Source organism: Pinus tabuliformis, chromosome 2_2 (genome assembly GCF_031772625.1).
Source record: "Pinus tabuliformis cultivar Carrire ecotype Pingquan chromosome 2_2, CPIR1, whole genome shotgun sequence".
NCBI lineage: Eukaryota > Viridiplantae > Streptophyta > Pinopsida > Pinales > Pinaceae > Pinus > Pinus tabuliformis.
Genome location: NC_142300.1, coordinates 161,199,797 through 161,221,342, shown reverse-complemented (window position 1 = coordinate 161,221,342; position 21,546 = coordinate 161,199,797).

Below are 21,546 nucleotides of genomic sequence, written 5' to 3'. Positions count from 1 at the left end.
GAAACAATGCAAAGGAAATACAACAAAGCACGTAACCGGAAAAACAATGATCTATTTACTCAAAAAGTCAAAAAGTCATGAGCTATCAAGTACATTACATACAAGACATAGGAAAACATCATTGATTGTATTAATAATGAAATAAGAGTAAGCTTACAACCAAAGTCTTGACGTCACAAGCCTTCTCAGAAGGGTCCAGCCAGCATGTTCCTCAAGCATTTACTCTTTGAAGATGGATCTCCCAACATACAAGACTCTCTCACTCATAATTTTTACACAAGGTTAAGGACACTTCACAACCTTCCACAAGCTATCAATAATCCCACACTTGTCACACTCACACCAGCTATCTAGCAAACTCACAAACACTAACAACACTGCTCAACAAGCCAACTATCAGAAAACTAGCAATGCATAGCAATGGTGAGAGTTTAAATAGGAGAAGGAGTCTCCATGAAAGGTGGAAGAGTGAGATTATCTCCAAGGAAGGTAGCAAAAATGACGGAATAGCCATGCTAGAGAAAGGAGGGTGATACAAACTATGCCAACAACCAGGTCTGGAGTCATCTAGAAGGCCGACTGTTGGAACAAATTCGCCCAATCTGGATCATCGCAGGGGCATAACTAATCTATAGTGCTGACATCGCTATTGAGTAACATAGCTAGTGAGGTCATCGCTAAAGATTACAAACAACCTCGCGTTGGGACATGAAATCCGACCATCGCGGGAATCAGGTGTACTTCCACGATGGCAGCACTTCTGGACTGTTTATGAGCACCCTTCAGCTCATTTATTTAGTCTATAGACGTGATGAGGTAGATAAATTAAAAAAAGTGGGTCATTTGGCAACATCAGAGAGCATTTGTCTAATATGAGCATGTTTGATTTGGACACATGACACAATAGAAGGACTGGAGTGAAGATAGTGACAAATCACTGTGTAACACCTTGCTTCCTAGAGTAGCTCCCCCCGATGACTTCATTATGTCATTGAAGTAACATGATGCTCCTTTTTCTTCCTCTTCCACACTTTATTGGGTTGCCTTATACTGTCTGCATTTATTTTTTATTCATAGTTTGGTCTATTTGGTCTTGCTTCTATCTTTTGTCTAGTGCTCTTTAGAATATATGGAAGCTTACAATCCTTGGCTTTGTGGCCAAGATTATTACACACAAAACATCTTGTGTGGCCAAGAAATAGAGAACATGATGTGTTTTATTACGCGTTCATGTTTTTCTTCATATACACTTTGCATTCAAACGCTTTATGTGCAAATTCATGACACATATAGCAATAACAATAAATTTTTTTATGTACCTAGTTGTTGATGTTCTCCTTTGCTTTCTTGCTGGATAGTACCTTCTTGTTTGTTGCATGTTTTGTTGAATAGTCTTGATCTTCTTGCAGTGAACCCTTTCTTCATCTCATTCATTGGATTTTGATATTGTTGATTTTTTTTGTTTTCTTTACAAAACATGTTGTTGTTAGACTCTTCTTCTGTAGTCCTTTTAGAGTTGCTTCATTATCATCTTTAATTGTTTCCTTTGATGAGTTCTTAATGCAGGAAAGGTCCTCTTCTAGTTGCTTACATAACCTATTCTTTTCTTCTAACTTACTTCTAGTTGAATCAACCTCAACTTATAATTTTTTACATTATAGGTCTATCTCCTCGAATTTATTGCTCATCACCTCTTCTAGTCTCCTTGCTTCTTCAAGTTGTGTCTTCAGATTGAAAATTTCCTCCTTGTACTCATGCCCCTTCTCATCACATATCTGCACTAGTTTCTTCAAATCTTTGTTTTCATTCTTCAATATTTCTATACTAGCCAATGATAAGTCAAGCCTAGCTTGATTTTCATCTAGTTTTTCTTCATGAGAGTTAGGCACATTCACACATGTAGAGGTTTCATTTAACTGAACACTTTCCTTTTGACAGGGTTTTTTCTCCTTCCTCTTTCTCTTTCCTTTCTCTACATTGTTGTTGCTAGCCTCTTCATGCATGAGCTGTAATCTATCCTAGATTTCTTTTGCAGAAGTTAAATATATTATTGTATTAAGATCCTTATTATGAAGATTGTTATACATGACACATTTTGATTTAGCATTCCACTATTGTTCTTGCAAAGAGGGAGAATATTTGCAGTAGCCATCACATACTAGTTTCCATACACCAGGTCTGTAAGATATCAGTTCAGATTTTACCTTATCTCTCCATTCATGAAAGTTTGTTGCACTCAACACAGGTACACTTTGATAGTCCATGACTCAACCAAATCTACCTTCAAGTTGTTAGGCTTATACAGAAGGAACCGACTCTGATACCAATTGATGAAAACTTGACTAAACTGAGAAGGGGGGGGGGGGGGTGAATCATTTTAGCATATTCATGGACATTAAAATTATTTTCATTAAACTCATTAACTGAAACATTACATGAACAACTTAACAAATAATGACCAATAGATTGAATATGTGAACAACAAGTAATAAGAAAACCAAAACATCACATGAACACACAATAACAACACATATCGACACCAGATATATGTGGAAACCCATAAAAGGAGAAAATCATGATTTTATTATTGTTGTGATGCAAAGGCAAGCTCCTACTCCTTATTACATCTGATTTTTTGTAGGCTTCAACACACATGAGGCTACTACCTCAAATTTCTGCCAGCTACAACATGCAAGGAAGCTCCAACTCCCATATGTTTTCTGTAGGCTACAACCCACAGGAGACTCCTACCTCAACAGGCTCCAACCTGATGTTTATTGAGCCACTACATGAAAGGAGATTATAATACCCTTATGCAAACAAGAAACAATAATGTGTTAGTTTACGTGGTCATAAATTCTGCATATCTCCATCTTCATTTCTACCTCTTAGTCCCTTCAAATCTGCTTCACATTAGCTTCATATGTGCTAGGTAACTAATGCATAATACCTCAATGAGTTCTCATACATTCTCCCACTCTTTAACTATTCAATGCCTTCCAAAATCACATCTTTTATAAAGATAGTTTGTTGGTTGTTTTTATCCCAGATAGGAATATGAAGTGAATAGGCTTGACTATTTTCCTTCCACTCATTCGTTTCCAAACTCTTCATATCTTGAATATTAGAACAAAAATAAATAATCCATCCAATATTAATTTTAGCCACATGTAATGATTAAATGCATCAACCTAATGTCAACATGAAATAACAATATTTATCATTAATGCATCACAACAATATCCGCAACATCTTTGCCTTTGCCTTGGAGTCTTTCCTTTGCATCACAATAATTCAGCTCAATCAACAATTTCACATCACAACAAATTCTTCAATATAGAAATATTTGCAACATTATCAAAACATTTAAATGTATCACAACTCCTCCTCCTTCTACTCCTTTGCATTGTTGATCTTGTTCATTAGTGTATACATTGCCTTGTTGTTTCTCCTTTACTTGTTGTTGATCCTTCATTATCCCTTGTTGTTGTTTCTTTGCCTTTGCTGCTCCTTCATTATTCCTTGTTGCTGCTCAACATTATCAAAACATTTCAATGTATCACAACTCCTCCTCCTTCTTCTGCTCCTTTGCATTGTTGATCTTATTCATTGGTGTATACATTTGTTGTTTCTCCTTTACCTGTTGTTGCTCCTTCATTGTTCCTTGTTGCTGCTCCTTTGCCTTTTCTTCTCCTTCACTGTTCCTTGTTGTTGCTCCTTTGCTTGTTGCTTATCCTTCATTGTTCCTTGTTGTTGCTCCTTTGCATCTCATCTTTTGCTTCTTGCTCCTTTTCCTTCTTTTGCGACTTGCTACTCCTTTCCTTGCTACCTCTTCACTACTCCTTTTCCATCACATCTTTGCTTCTTTGTTGCCTCTTCACTACAATTTTTCCTTCTTTTCCTTCCTACTACTCCTGCATACCTTTCTGCTCCTGTTTCTCCTTTGCCATCGATGCCCAACAGTGGGGTTTTTCCCTAGCTTAGAGCCTATATCTTGTGTTCTTATGATCTTCATGCATTTTATTTTTTGGTGATTGCTTGATGAAGAATAATAATAACGTAATAAAAGGCCAACAAAAATCTCACAGGTAATAATCAAGTAGGAAAATCAACCTTAATCTACAAACACATTGATTTTCCAACAATAGGCTTGTTAAACAATGCTTACTATGTAACTTTAAAGTACCATAGGCCTACTAAATAGTGTAGTTTTCTTGTCATGTCCCGCATTTATCTTGTTATCTAAGCTCTCACATGCTTTGCAACTTTGCAATTGTTGCAAGCTTATCAAATAGTGGAATTTCCCTACCAATGTTGACATTTGATAGGCATATATAGTATGTAAATTTTGGTGAAAGAGTTTTATTTCATGTGCATTTAATAAATATATTTAAAAGGAGTGTGTAGAATATATTTAAAAATTTAGTTAGGTAAAAATTATTTTATATAGGTATTCTTAGAGTGTGCATTGCAAGTTTCAACTTCTTTGGTCTTGGTTATTGGAGGAACACATTACTAGTGAGCTATGAATAATACTTTGGACATAATGATTCTAAGCCATATTGAGCATAAAGTAGACTCATTAAATGGGATTTTGATGGTGAAGCAACTTTTATGTTATAATAGGTTCAAGTATCCCTAAACTAAAGAGTGCAAAATAGCTAAGGAAGTTGAATCCTCTCATTATCCTCAGTGTTATTGGGAAGACAACCCAATATGTTGAGATATTTCTTCCAGTCAAGAAGAATTCATAGATTAGCAACTAGATAGTTAGTCAAGCTCTAAAAGTTGAATGCAAGCTATCTTTTATTTCTATTTGGCATTGAACCTAAGGGGATTTAACTGTATTACTTAGGCATTGAACTGTATGTAAGAGGAGGAGTAACCTAATATATTGCTTTGGATAACTTTAGGTCAAGTGCTTGGTTTCTTCCAACAACACTTTATTAATCGAGTCCGAGTCTCTTATCTATGTGAAATTGAATTATCAAATGAGAAACTAGAATCAACTAAGAGAGTATGAATAATTAATTTGAAAATTGGAAACTTTAGTTAAGATTAGAACATATTCAACCTCAATTTCAACTCTGTGTGTGGCACACTCAAAGTGGTTTTCACATATATAAGAGGCTTGACCAAACCTAATTATCCCTATTAACATGAATAAACATCAAGCTTGGTTGGGTCATATAATTAATGTGATGGGTTGCATTTATTGTTTCTATGTCACTCTATTTTTTGGATTTCTAGCTTTCTCTATAGCTTAGATTCATGTAAAGTTCGATAGCTAGATTTATATGGCTTAGTTTATTAGCTGAGGCTCATTTAATTATTTCATAATAAATTTTCGATATGCCCCATTAAGAGATTCATCCATTTCATGTTTCCAATTCAACACGAATAACAAGTAAGGATTAATAAGTTTCACTCTTCATATGTGGATATGAGTGTTTCATTGTGGAGTGAACCATTCCTCCCCTTTCATTTCATACCATGTCCATCCCCCTCACTCTATGTTGCAAGTGGATATTAAAGAGTTTAAGGCCCAACCCTCATTTCTTAAGCCCAACATTTGTCCTTCATTTTTTGACCCCTCCACCAATCCTAGACGCTCATTGGCAAGGACTTGTTGCTTTGTAACATCCTTTATTAAAAGTATGAATATTGAATATGTGATTAGGTATTCAAAAGTTACCAAAATCATTACGATAATGAATGTCTTAAATATTTAATGTTGAAATGAAGGATTTAATGTAATTCATTAGATGACTCAAATGAAGATGGAATATAATGGCATTTTCATTATGGAGTTTAGATTTTTTTCATTTTGCAATGCCTTTTTATTTGTATTTCATTTTTTTACACGGTTTTTTTCATTAAAAAGTTTGAGAGGTAATAATTTGAGTGGTGGGGTGTGTTATAGACATATTTGGGCACTGAAACCCCAAACTCATATGTACATAAATGAAGGGCTCTTTAGTCCCTAAAAGTGTTGTTTCATACCCTAAAGGATCATGGTCAATTGATTACATCATTTCCCAGAAGTTCCACCTGAAAAGCCACTCAAAACTAGCCAAAACTGGACCATACTGACTACTCCATGGTCAAGGTACGATGCATACTAGCTGCCACACTAGCCAGGTGCGATGCATACTGAAATGGCCTTCTGTAGAGTGTGATAAACGAGAATAGACAAATGGCAGAGACGGTTTTCTAAGTGGAAGCTCATGGAATCTTCTAGAAACTTCTCCTAGGACACTTGCCTCTCTGAATTCGCCCAGGGATGAGTAAGAGATCAATGAAATATCCAAGTGTAACCAAGAACTATCAGTGGAATGACTAATCAAAAACCCAAAGCTTACTCACACCCTTGCAAGACATCTATAAATGGATCCCTCATCTGAGAGATCTAGAGGCTGGAATTTTGTAATTTGTAAGGAAGTGCTGTTGGTTTATCTGTGAGAAAAGACATTGTATTGTTGGGTGATCTTGCTTTTCATGGGGTGAAGAGGGCTTCTATGCTGGGAGGATGATGTTGGATCAGACAACTGGGTTGTAATCCTCTCTTCTACTATTAATAAAGTTCTTTGAGTTTTCCTCCATATAATCGTGTATTTGTGAATCTTATTGTTTATGAATGCAATTGTATGGTCAATGTGTTTCTGATTCTGCATTGTTTATGATGTTTAGATAGAGATGCTTTGATGGTTTTCTGTTACTTTGACTCTACAGGTACTCTTTGAAGCGGGACAAGTAGGAGAGAAGTGGTAAATTCTATCAAGGGAAAGAGAATCAAGCAAGGATCCAAGCGGAAGATCTAGGTTGGTCCTCTTTTCTTTCCTCTTATCTATTACACTTAAAGGAAATCTCGAATTGCTTTGATTGTTTGTTTCTAAGGTAGCTACCCATCTTAGTGGGACTAGTAGTTCGAATCGACACTAATTTTCCCTGAAAAAAATGGCGACTCCGCTGGGGAACGAATAGTTTGTTTTGTTTGTTTATTATTTGCTTTATAAAATACAGACGGAGCCTGAAGTTAGCCAACTAGCCTTCGAACCGCCTTTGCTATGCAATTGCGAAGTAGATGAATGCTACTTCAGTCAATCTCCGGGTTGGTTTATGAACTGAACATCTGACTTACAAGCATTCTAAGTGCCCTTGTGGTAGCTCAATAACCTCATAAGATCATACCCCTATACTTTGTTTTTACTTTCCATCATAACTCAGCCTAAATCACTGAACTTAGCTGCAAATTTTGAGCAAAAAACCAAACTTAGTTTCACTCCCTGGTCCATCGCACTGTTTGTAACTGGGTAGCCTGTATGCATCGCACCTCCCATGTGTTGCAGGTGAGATGCATCCCTGTTTCCCTGTGTTGTAGGTGCGATGATTGAGTGATACTGTTTCTCTCTTTGAAAGTTGGTTTTTCCTCCTGATTTTCAGCTTTATTCAGTAGTTTTGCTGTTCATGATCAATATCTCATTGCTAAAGCCTCCTTCCTCTACATTATTCAGCCTCCATTGATTAGGATTTGTAAATATTCTTGCTGAGGAGGGCAACCCGTCCTCAGCTTCAGCACGGTGAATAATTCATTTGTTTTTTAAATTTGTATATAAAAGTTTTCTTTCTATTTTTTATTGAATTTGCTTGTATAAATTGTATATAAGTTCTCTTGTTTTTGTACTTTTCCTTTGTTGTTCCCTCTAAGGAACAGTTGTTGTTCCCTTTAAGGAACAACTGTTGTCCCTTCTAAAGAACAACAATGTTCGTATGGATTTTCTTCTTGCTGTTCCCTTTAAGGAACAGTTATTGTTCCCTCCAAAGAACAATTGTCGTTCCCTCTAAGGAACAACAATTTTGTGTACAAATTTTCTTGATGTTCCCCTTAAGGAACAGTTGTTGTTCCCTCTAAGGAACAGTTGTCGTTCCCTCTAAGGAACAACAGTTCCCTGTATATTTGTTTTCGTGTTGTTCCCTCTAAGGACCAGTTGTTTTTCCCTCTAAGGAATAGTTGTCGTTCCCTCTAAGGAATAGCAGCCCCTTGTATATTTGCTTTTTGTTGTTCCCTTTAAGGAACAGTTATTGTTCCCTCTAAGGAACAGTTGTCGTTCCTTCTAAGGAACAACAATTTTGTGTGCATTTTCTTTTTTCTGTTCCCTTTATGTAACAACTGTTGTTCCCTCCAAGGAATAGTTGTTGTTCCCTCCAAGGAATAGTTGTTGTTCCCTCTAAGGAACAACAGTTTCGTATGGATTTTTTTTCCCATTGTTCCCTTTAAGGAACAGTTGTTGTTGCCTCTAAGGAATAGTTGGTGTTCCCTCTAAGGAACAGCAGTTTCACGTGTATTTGTTTTCATGTTGTTCCCTTTAAGGAACAACTGTTGTTCCCTCTAAGGAATAACTCTTATTCCCTCTAAGGAATAGTAGTTTCATATGGATTTGTTTTCCCATTGTTCCCTTTAAGGAACAACTATTTTTCCCTATAAGGAACAGCTATTGTTCCCTCTAAGGAACAACAATCCCATATGTATTTGTTTTCTCACTGTTCCATGTAAGGAACAACTGTCGTTTCCTTTAAGGAATAGCTATTGTTCCCTTTAAGGAACACCAATTTCGTGTGTGTGTGTTTTTTCTTGTTGTTCCATCTAAGGAACAGTTGTCGTTCCCTTTAAGGAACAGTTGTTGTTCCCTCTAAGGAACAGCTGTTGTTCCCTTTAAGGAACAACAATTTCATGTGTGTTTCTTTTCTTCTTGTTGTTCCCTCTAAGGAACAGCAATTTCGCATCCAATTTTTTTTTTTTGGTTCCTTATAAGGAATAGTTGTTGTTACCTCTAAGGAAAAGTTGTTGTTCCCTCTAAGGAACAACCCGTTGTTCCCTCTAAAGGAACAACGATTTTTTTCGGCATGTATTTCCTTTGTTGTTCCCTGTAAGGAACAACGCTTTCATGTATATATCCTTCTGTTGTTCCCTACAGGGGACAGCACCATCTGCGTGTATTTTTCATTTGTTGTTCCTTATAGGGAACAGCTATTGTTCCCTCTAAGGAACATCACCTTTTTGTGTGTCTTTTCTTGCTATTCCCTATAAGGAACAACACTCTTTGTGTGAGGTTTTCTTAGGAAATAACTACTTTGTGAGTATTATTCCACTCCTTATGATCCTCTATAGGACAAGTATACAAATATATATGGAAGGATACAAAATTTGAAGATTATTGGATCAATAAAATCGAATATTATCATCTTTAATGAGATTGCTTTTTATTGATCGAAAAAGGAAAGGACACAACCATATATATCACTTTACTGTCTTTATTTTCACTATAAATTGAATTGATTGATTATTTGTACCATGCTGGTTCTTCCCCAACCCCTATAATTCTCTCTGTTCCTCATCATCAAATAAGGATAAGGGCATACTTTTTTTCTATTGATATGTTTTAGACTTCTTCCACCATACCTACTCTTAAGGATTGTAGAGCCACCCTCTATATATATAAATAGGAAGTGTTGTTCAAAAAAAAAAATACATATGTTTACTAACAATTCTATGATTTTTCAGATGGAGGATAGGGGGTCTCATCATGAGCCAGCCTACCATGATCATAAGTAAGCAGTGAAGTGGCATTCCCACTATGGCCACCACACCAGGGATATGATCCAATGGATGCATCATAAAAATAAAGTCCTTGGAATAGGTAGCCTCATCACGAGCCGGCCTGCCCACCTTTCGCTCCTTCCTAGTGAATGGCAATGTATTCGTCTGGTTACCAAGCCAGTAAATTGGTCTCCACTCTGACATCATAATGTACTTTCCTAATTATGCATAGAGAATCATGGTTCCAAAAGGTGAAAAAGCAACTCTGTCGAGTTTATAAACACCTGCGGGCAATAGAAGCACTGCTGATGGTATTGGAGTCTTATTTTTAACATCAATAGTTATTATAACTCCCTTTTCTTATTTTTTACCTTTACTACAAAGAGATTATGTTCCCAATCTATTTTTGAACCTTTATGCATGAGATATCTTTTAAAAATCAATCATAGTAGTTTAAGTGGAATGATGACGACAAAGTATATTTCCTGCGGCCAATGTCCTTTTTCCTTTTTGAATCATCTCACGGCATCTCCACACTTATTGATAATTTTCATTATATGCATTGATTTCATCACTCCGATATATTTTGTGATCTTATCATTAATATCTGTACCTTGCCACTTTTATCACCCCTGTACTTCGCCGCCAACACGTCATTCCTTCACTCATTCAGCCAAAGGCGACCTATCATTTTAAAGGGGGGAGAGGAGCAACCTCCAGTGTATTTATGTAGGCATGTCAGTCCTTTATTCGATTGTGCAGGGCAATACAATATTCCATAATTACGAAGTAAGTGGTACAGTAGCAAGTTCTAGTTAACAGTATTCATGCTTGTAAAGTATCATTCGAAAATAACCATTATAACAACTTGTTGTTCCATAGCTCAGCTCTGTCTATTGCTGTGATATCTATGCTATACTAACTATTTGTAGAATCCAGGCAGTATGGGAGGAATAACAGTGCGCAAGGAACCACTAATATTGGTTGTTTCTAATGTAACCAAAGAAATTCTCGCTAGATCTGGGTGGATAACATATTTCACACGGTTTCAACAACCCAACGAAGCAATTGCTATTGAATTCCTACAAAATTTACATAATGGGCAATCTATGATAAGAGGAAGGAAAATCATAGTAACAGATGCGGTGATAGATGAAGTGTCTGGATTACCAGCAGAAGGACCCGTATGGGCTAATAAAAGATTAAAACTACAGGATGCTATTGCAGTCTTCAAGGACGAGGAATAGGACCTGATCGTCAAAGGCAAAGGAGTTCGGTCATCATCCCTTGGAGAACCGTGGGCAAAACTAGTCAAGGTCATCTAGAATTACATCACATGTGACGGGCGAAAAGACGTGGTAAGGTCGCGTCAACTTAAACTCCTAGCTGTTCTAAAACAAAAATGTTCTATGAATTTTCTTGCGTATTTGAATTTTCTATTGCATGACACTGCTCGAAGCATAAAAAAATCCTGGCATGTAGAAACAGTCGTGAGCCACCACTGCTTGATTAGGCTAATAGTGAGTTACAACCTCACTCAGCAACAGTCAAGTTGGGAGGAATTAGTATTTTCCATTGAAGGGGGCCTAGCTCTGCCTGCGCCTAACCCTGTTCCAAAAAGGAAAAGGACTACCCTTACAACAACCACTCCTCAAAAGCGTAGACATTCCGCTAGGGTGAGGACAAACCTAGAAGCAGCTAAAAACCCCAGGGCAGTATCAGCTAGCCCATAGAATTGTCTAGCCCGGGAAGTGAATAGCAATTACAGATAGAAGGTCAGGAGAACCCTCAGTCAGACCATGAGGAAGATCGAGGCATTCTGAAGAAGAAGAAAGAGATGAATCGAAAATCCCCTCAACATCAAGCCCCCTAGGTAATTTAATGCATGATATTGAATTGGCCCAGATTTTGGCCAATATGAATGACTTTATACAACTCGAAAGCCCGCTCAATTTGAACATTGGAGTAACCCAATCTGCAGAGAACTCTGGCCATGATAGAATTATATCAGAAAACATAAGTTGTGAAGCAGAAACAAGGGCAGAGACCACTCAAGAAGAGGTGAACCAACTTGGTGATATGCCTCCAGAAGAACCCAGTCAGGAAGGCCTAGTTGCAGAAAATGTAGGCCAAACAGGAGAAATAGAAACAAACCAAGAAGTGGACACAGTTCTTGAAGAAAAAAACCAAAATGAGCAACTGAGCTCGTTATGAGCAGAGACCCTTAGCAGAACAATCGTTCCTCCTAGAAAGCAGAAAAACAAAATTAAAAAGCTTAGAAAGGAACAGCAGAGGCTGCAGAAATTAGTAAAAAGGCTCAGGCGAAAAATAAGAAAGTTAGCAGTGGGGAAGGTTCCAGACAAAACCCCGGAAACAATAAACGCAGCCGTCCAAACTAAATTACATAAAACAGAAGCTACGGGGACTCAAATTGAGCCCATACTCACTAAACTTGTTAGGGAACAACATGTAATTTTGGCAGAAGAAGCTACCCAAACAGAGGTTATATTTTCTCATGACTTAGCCATTCAGACAGAGATGGTACCCTCCTGCAGCACAGCTACCCAGACAGAGGCTTGGGCCTCCCACAACAAGGAAACACAAAAAATAGGCATCCATTCTCATAGCAGGAGTACATAGAAAAATACTCAAGCCAAAGATATCATAACAAGTAGCGACCCCAGTATAGTGAATCTTTGAGAAGATTTAGACAAGGCTCAACTTACCATAGAATGGCTTAAGCTAGAAATTGTCTCCCAGCAAAAATACTAGGAATTACAGAAGCAACTTCGGGACATGAATACATCAGAAAGTGAGACCTTCTATAAATACCGAAAGGCAGAGGAAAGAATTGAGAAAATGAAGCTCAGATTAGAGAAGGTCATGAGTCAAATGGATACTATTTGCTCATTGTACACTGATGTCTTGGCATGCATATCCCCTGCCAACAATTATGACTTATTTTTATAGAAAGATACTTGCAGCTGAAAATCAAAGCTGTCACGGCTATAAAACCTATAGAATTAAAAAAAATTGAAGACTTCATAAACTGTTGCAAACATCATGCAGTAAAAGTTCAAAGGTTGCTGTGTGAATTTTATTTACACAATTTTGTATTAGAGGAATAAACTGAAAATAGCCGCAGTCCTTTTGTGGGGGATGTGCAATTTCAAGATTTTATTTCATTTTTTGTTAACAAAATGAAATGGTTCAAGGCTCATAACACGTTCTAGAGGCAGGAAAACGGACTGGACCTTTGGGTCAAAGGTGAACCAAAACACCCGTTACAAATGATGGCCAATCACAAAAGTTTGATGAAGAGGGAAGGAGTAATCAAAATTCTGGGGCCCATTCAAAAAGAAATTATCCAAAATGGGGTAGAGTATTTCCTCTCCATTCAGGAAAGCTCCTTGGCCGCAGCCAAGTTCAGATGGACAGTTTCCAATAACAATGTACAGAATAGAGAGCCATTTAATTATAAAAATTTTAAACTGGTTGTAGAATGCTTTGTCACTTATAATAATCTCATCTTAATGGAAGGTCCTTATTGGCTAGGTTGTTGGTTCCGCAGCCCTATTATTTGGTATCCTGATGAGGGGTACAAGGATATATATGAACTGCCTGAAGGACAAACAGGGCAAATCTTTGAGCTCTTGGCCAAGAATCATGGTTTCAGACTGCTTTACGACATTCCTTCTCCAGCTTATTCCTTGACTGCTCTGCATACGAACTACATGGTTTTCATGAGGACATGTAAAAGGGTAAGCAAGGGAGTATGTTGGGTCATGGAAAAGGTATGCATTTATTATTAACTTATTATCCTTTTCCTTTATTCTTATCCTTTCTATATCCCAATGCACTAATCTATTAAGAAATTACGGTAATAAATAAAAAAATTATCTGCAGTTACGCTTTGGCTAATTATTATCTTCCTTTCTACAGGAAAACAACGAAAGGGACAAACTTTGTTCCCTATGAAGAAACAACAAACATCAACAGGCTAAGGAAGGAACGCGGCGATTGAAAATACATCCAAAAGCAAATCAACAGGATCAACACAAGAAAGGAAATAATTTCTGAAGATGGAAAACTGTTGTGAATCCCTCAGAATCGAGAGATCATGAGAGATCGTGTTTATCACTTATCTTTGTACCCTTTCCGATTATAAAAGAGATGTTTTGTAAAAATAAGGGGGAGGAATTTGTGTATTATTGTAATTGTAATTCTATTCACAGACTCTCGCTGTCGAGAAAAACACGAAAGTATTGTAATGCTTATTCAATTTGATGATTAATATATAAGTAAGGTTGTTGTTCCCTCGCGTTTCTTGAATTAACTTAGCAGTGTTTCACTGGCGGCTAAGGGCCCAGCCACTAGTGGATTCAACTGCTCTTCCTGTGTCATACATTTCCAATTCTCGCAAGCGTGATGGTTTGATAGCATTTTTGCTTTCTGTGATTTTATCGTTGCGTTGTTTAGTATTTCCTAGTATTAACAGAACCTCTTTATTTTATATAGACTGCAAGATTGTCATTGATTTAGTTTTCTTTCATTTCAGATCAAGTTTCCTAGACTAATATTCTTCTCGAAATAATCAACTTTAAAGAGTATTAACTACTGTTGTTGAAGCTCTCAGATTGATATTCATTTGTTGTTTAGATTAATTATTAAGGATTGGGTTTAATTTAGATTAAATCAATTAAAGAGGGATGAGTTATCACTATTGTACTCTCAATTGATGTTGTTGTTACTTTGATGAATGTAAGATTTGATTTAGTTAAAGGATTGAGTTTTCTTTAATTGCAATTGGAATTTACTAGATGCATCCGTTTACTCTTGTATTTAAAAGATCTATACTGCAATTTAGAACCATTTCTCTAAGTTAAATAGCCACCACATACTATGTACACTCTTGAAATAAGAAGACTTACCTGGATTGATAATTAATGTGAGGATAAGTAGGAGTTTGAAAAGGAACCTTTTATCGACCAACACTATCTACAAACAGCTTGAAGTTTGGCAACTCAACATACAACTAAAGCTGAAAACTATGATTCAAAACAATATAATCATCATGATCTGTTGACTGCAGCAAACTGGTAAAAGGATCTTGAAAAGGATGTGCAAAGGACAAATCTTGATGATTAGCAGAAAGATCAGAACAACTGTCAAGTTGAATTGTTTCCTCTTCATGAGCTAGAGACAACACATTGGCATGTTCCTCCACTTTTTTCCCTTCTTCCACCATTTTTGATTGGGTGAAATGATCCTTCCAATGTAACCAATCCAGTAGATGGTTACTTACTAAAATTCTGCTCTCACTTACCTCGAGCAGGCAGAATGATGTATATGTAGGTAACTCACAATGAAAACTGAAACCAAGATTTACACTGATAAACAAAACAACATTCATCTTCTCCAATGCTTGCAAAAGACTATCCAAGGGATCGTGAAAATTATGAAACATTACCTTTTGTGAATCAATAAAAGTAGAAGTGTAAGCATTATTTCCATATGGCTGTAACAAATTAGAAAAAGGATCCTCCATAATATTTTCAACAGCATAAGTGTCCATATCTATGGGATTTGGGGCAAACTCCTTTTCATCAAAAAACCTTTCAATTTCTAAACCTTGAGGAAGATTTGTATCTACAAGGGGCTCTAAAAAAACTTCTTCTTTATCATTGTTCTCCTCTTCATAATAACTTGGAAACTGGCAAGGTTGTACAATAAAATCATCATTCTTAATGAATGGAATATGGATTTTCAAATTAAGTATATAATTTATTTCTTCTTCAGTCAAAGGAGGAAATTCTTTGTTTTCTTTGGACAAAACGACAATTGTCTTCTTTCGCTCCTAAATTTTGACAAGGATGTTGAATACCTTCAGTAATTTCAAGAAAAGGAGTATATAAATTTTCATCAAATTGTTGATTAATTTCATGTGATTCCTTTTTACTATCAAGATGCAAAATTCCTTCATCTTCAAGAAAAGAGGAAGCTATTGTATGGTGACTATGCTCTTGTGTGTCAAAGTGACTGGCTTCTTCAAACTGTTGTTGAAGGGAAAAATCAAAGAAGGCTTCAATGATTTCTTCATCATCCATACATTCGATATCATTAATACTTTCAAGATATGCAATGAAACCTTCACTATAATCACAACAACTTTGTAAAGAAAGATAAGACTTCACATAATGGTTGGTGAACACATTATGGAAATATTTTATAGAACATAAGCTTCCTTCTGGTAACCCCTCATACCATAACCTAGCTTTATCTTCAAGGGTAGCCATAAACAACTTCATGAGACAATCCTCAGGAAACTAAACTCTTAGTCTACATACATGTACATGAAACCTTACTAAATGAAAAGTAGCATCATCTTCTTGTTCATTTTTAAATATAGGAAGATTTTCAAACCAGTCAACATGAGGCAGAGGATTTGGAAATCCAGGGATCTGATATCGATCCATAGGAGCATACCTGGGATTTCTTCTTTCAGTAGAACTCATCTTGACAACAATGAAGTCACCAAGAATGTTTTCAAACTACTGGTTCTTGAAAAGTGGAGTCGCCATGAAGTGTTGATTTTCTGGATCTTCCAGTCAATGGAGTTGCCATGTGAATGATTTCAGCCTTCGTGTGCCTGATCATTGTCCACCACCAGCAATAATATGTAAACTTTGGCATACACCCAGGGAAAATGAATCTTTTGCTCGCCAGCAATAGTGCCAGTATGTTATCACTCCTCCGGATCTCCAAGGCTAAGGAAGAGTCTAGCTGAGGTAACCACATACCAACCTTTTAGCTTGGTAGCTAGCCCTACCAAGCTGGAGAGGGCTCTCTCCACAAAATCACAGCTAAGAGGGCTGGATGAATTAGGGTTTTAAGCTAGTTATAAAGTTCAGAGGTTGTTTAGATTTGATTTGATGAGGTTTTCGCTGGAGGAGGATATTAGGTCAAAGAACTAGGTCAAGGAAAATAAAATATGTTTGTAGACATTCAGAGGGTCAAGATAGGTAGGTAGGCTAGCACATTAGGTTTTGTTGGGATGATATGATTCAGACAGGTGAGGAGCTAGGAAGAGCATGAAACATGTATTCTTCCTAAACTAAAGAAAGATGAACAAACTATGAAAACTTCCCCAAAACAGAGCATGTGAGATGATTTATGTTTATCAACTTGAAATAGATTGTACAATAGACATGAAATGGAATATGGAACAAAAATAAATTCATAAAAATGAAACATAAGAAAAAACAATGCTAGACAACCATACCACAGGTATCCCAAGGAAATAGTTGCAACTCATCTATTAAAACTGACCAAATTCTGATACAATAGTGTCTCTAATCAATCCTACAACATCCAACTGAGTCCCACCTCTTTCAAGAGTGAAGAATGGAATGATATATACATCAAAACAATTTTATCTCATCCTTAGGGGTCAAATCCTTGAGTTGAGGAAAAGATCCATAAAAATCTGAACTGATACCTAGTATGTAGGGAGGTCCAAGTGACTCCTCCCTAATTACATTGAAACCGATTCATTTGACTTGATGATAACTTTTACCTGATGAATCTACCCCTATGAAACTTATCCACATCATTATTACATTTAACATCCTCAATTACATAGGTGAAAACATCATTCTCTAAGATGAAAGTTAAAATTATAGTGAAAATTCAAAAATTTTAGCAAATGGTCAAGTGCTCCATTTTTCTGCCAAGTGTGCCCTCATAGTGTCAAGTGTGCCCTCCCTGTTGCAGGTTGATTTTGACTGAGTTGTAGGTGTCCAAATTAGGCTAAATATGGCTTGTTTGAAATACTTTCAAGTCTAATTTCTGAATATGCCTCAAGTTTGCAAAATGAAGCTGATTTGACCCCTCAAAACTTCATTCTCCCAAGACTGCTCAGTGCACATCGCCTAGGCCAAAATTGTGGCAGAAACATGATTTTTTTCTTGTTTTTTTCCCTTTTTACCTGCTAGTTTTGCAAACTAAGGCTGGAAAAGTGGTTTTCTTAGATATATTGGTCATTTTGCATCCACTCGTGGTCTTCATTTGCTCAAAAAGTGGCTCAAAAAAGTGCACAGCGCCAAGGGTGCTACGTGTTTGACCATTTTGCTTATATAGCACTGTTCAGGAAGTAAGAAAAAGTTAAAAACCTCTTTTTCTCATTCTTGTACCTTGGTTTTATGAAAGGCTCATAGTAATGTTCATCCAATTCACTTTGCTTGAACCATTTCTCCCTAACATTTTGGATCCCGTGGCAGCTGATATAATGGCAATGGATATAGTAAAAGTGACATCGGCTAGAGTAACTTGGTTGTCATGGAGGTTAGATATGAAAAGTCTCGTCAACATGGCATGGTGTTGGACTTTTTGAATTTGCTCACATAATTCATAACAGCTAACATTTTTGAAGCATGTCACAGCCATAGGAGACACCAAGAGTTCCCTGATATTTGTTGGCTCAAATTTGAGTATTCTCCCCCCTTTGTGTGATCTCTTCACCTATGTTTCTTCTCCCGCACTGGATGGTATGTTTTCCTCTTCTGCCATGGTGTCTTAATGTCAAAACCCTAGGGAGGTATGATGTTGGTGTGGTTTTTAGGAATAAGGAATGGGAAAGGGAAATTGAGGGAGATGGTGCTAGGGATTTATGAAATGGGGGAGGGGACAGGGAGTAGTAATATGATAGAATTTAGGATGGGGAAATTATTTACAGGTTGGGGGTTGGGACCCTAGGTAATTCCAGCACTAGGGATTAGGGTATTGGGATAAAGGGTTTAGGGAAAGGGAACTATAATGAGGGAAGGGTATGAAAGTGTAGGGGAATGCAATTTGGGAATTGAGAGTGCAATGGTGATTTGAGGGAGATACTAGGGTTTGAAATGAGTAAAACACCAAATCTTTAATGAAACTTTTAAAATACCATAAGGAATAAATGTAGGAGGAAGAAGAATGATATTTTTAATTGTCACTCACTTGCTGGAGGTTGAAGACAATGTTGCTAAAGATTTGGAGGCAATTTGGCAATGTCTGGAAGTGTTTTTGGTTTTTCTCGACAAGTGCGCAGCGCCACAAGCAAACGCACCCTCTCTTTGGCAGGTGCGTAGTGCCAGAAGTAAGTGCGCAGCACCACAAGAAAACGTGACCTCTCTTTGGTAGGTGCGCAGCGACATAAGAAAGTGCGCAGTGCCAAAAGCAAGTGCATAGAACCACAAGAAAACACAGCCTCCCTTTGGAAAATGCACACCACTTGCTCTGTTTTTTGAAATTTCACCCAGGAACTTGAAAAATGCTCTCTTGGAGTTTGGTCAACGATGGTAGGAGAGAAATGAAGTTCAATTTGATGCTATGAACGATCTTATACTTGAGTGAATTTTATTTTTTTATTTTAAAACCCACTTTCAAATGTTTCACTTCAGCTTTGAAAACTTTGCTAATTACCCTTTACACTTTGATTTTCTTCTTTGCAGATTGATGATGCTAGAGTTTGGCACTCTTTACATTTGACTTTGCTTTGATGAAGTTGGCATATAGAGTTTGAGTTGGCAGCTTAGGAACACGGAGTTAAGATCTTGGGAACCTTGTACTTATTACATTTAAATGACATAAAATTACAAAATGAAAATTAAAAATATTACATTTCAACTCAAAGTTACATGATGAAATAAGAATTTCTCTTTACAAATCATCTTCACGTGGTGAAGAGAGGTTACTGATAATTTTGACACTTAATGTCTTTATGCAATGGAGTGGAATTTTTTTGAACCATGAAAACCCTAATGACCTAATGAAAACCTTAGGTGAGTAGACTTCATGGTGACTTAACTGAAATAAAGACCTGATGAAATAAGCTTTCATAATTGATGTATGCTCAGTAAGACATGAAGGTGGGCCAACAAGTATAGATTTTTGAGGGAGAGTGAGGTTTCTTTACTAGGGCTACCATCAGTGAGCAAATTTTTGAATGAGGACCTAGGTGGGATGACAAAAATTTCTGAGCGAGACCCTAATATGAATATGAAAAGAGGATTTTTTATCATTGATGGCAGTATGCAAATACTGACACTAACAGGTTTGACTAACACACGATATGAAATGTCTTTTTCATGATGATGAAATATAGGCATATCTATATAGATATGTCCTTTTGGTTGAAATCCTAGGTTGGTCTAGGTCAATACGTATTAATGTTGTTGGACATATGATATGCTTGTGTATGGTTACGAATTCCTAGATATGTGTTGACCTAGTCATTAATGGTCATGAGTTTTAGGATTTAATGGAAGTCCTTTTATGATATTCTAGAATGATGATATTTGAAAATCTAGGGTTTAGCAGTTAAATCCTAGTAGTGGCATTTTCTAGTAACAATATGAGATCTATGTATGTAATTATTGTTGAGATTGTGAAAATGGAATTCTAAGTTTTTGGAATTAATCATTAGTCAAAGTAAAATCTCTGGAATATGATGATTTGATATTTGTATAAAGTTTGGTGAAATTATGAATTGTAGGGTTTTGGGGTTGAACCTTAGTTGAAGTAGAAATCTCTGATGAATGTTAACTTGAGATGTGTGAGAGATTTGTTGAAATTTGATTTTTCTTTTTTTGAGTTTGATGATTTCTCGGAAATATAGGGGTTGGAACTAACCCTAGTGGAAGTTGGTGAGGTTACTGACTAGGTTGTGATTGATTTTGATTGACTCTTTTGTAAGAAATCTAGGATTTGTATGAATCCCTAGTGAGAAGTCTAACATATGTAATTTTAAAGGTTGTTAGATGCTTTGTAGGTCTATATGTGTTCTTAGTTGTTTCTAAGGTTTTCTATAGGTTGTAATAATATATGTCATACCTTGGGAAGACACATTGAAAACCTATATGGAATGAATGTTGTCATGAAGTATTCTATGTTGTATAACAAAGTCCCTAGCAATATGTTGAAGAGTATAGGTCTCTAGTTTATAATTAAGTCTGGGTATCTGATATATATATATGAAATGCTTCCGTGATTCTGATATGGCTAAAATCATGCTTCTTTAGTTTTGGTTGTGTTTTCTATTGAAGTTGTGCAAGTACACAATCCTCAACTTGGTGAAGATGCTCATTGATGTGATAAGCATGATGGGGATGATGATAACTCTGACAAAATGGTTGGAAGCCACGAAAGATTTTTTGATGACTAAAGAATAAGCTGATCTCCTGAAGGAAGCATGAATAGAAAATATCTCCCTAAGATTAAGAGGGAGTCTGAATAAAGAGGTGCTACTTGGTTGAGAGGGAGGGCTTAGCTTGGTATTAATTGAAGTATGAATTCCAGAGGATATGTTGTTGCATGAGAAGTAAAATTAAGTTTTTTGTAAAACCCCAGAGGTTTGTATTTGATTATGTACATGTAAAAGTACATTATTGGTTGGGTTTTTGTTTGTACAAGTGAATCTCTCGAAGGAAAGCATGTTAGTTTGTTGTGGGGAAAAATGCCTATGCAGGACGATCCTATCCACCTAAGGTGTGACAGCGCATTAGCAACAAACGAATACAACTATCATGATTTCTTCCTTTATGAAATGTGAAAGAGGGGAGATCGGCAGACTTACCGTTGTCTTCCAGTTGTCCCTCGATCTAGATCCTCTTCTCTTTGTGTGTCCACAACTACTTGTCTCCTCGCTTGCTCAAGAGAACAGCTACTTGAATCCAACGAGATCACAAGAGAACAGCTACCTGTGACAAGAGAACAACTATTTGCGACAAGAGAAGAACACAACACAAAGGCAAATATACATATTCATAAATGATTCAGGATTAGAAGTAAATCAAATACACTAATGCAATCATACAAAATACACCAGCATATAGGAAAGAATCAAGATAGCTTTATTGATTGATAACAGGGTTCAGGAAGAGATACAACCCATAGGGCTCCAATCCAGCATC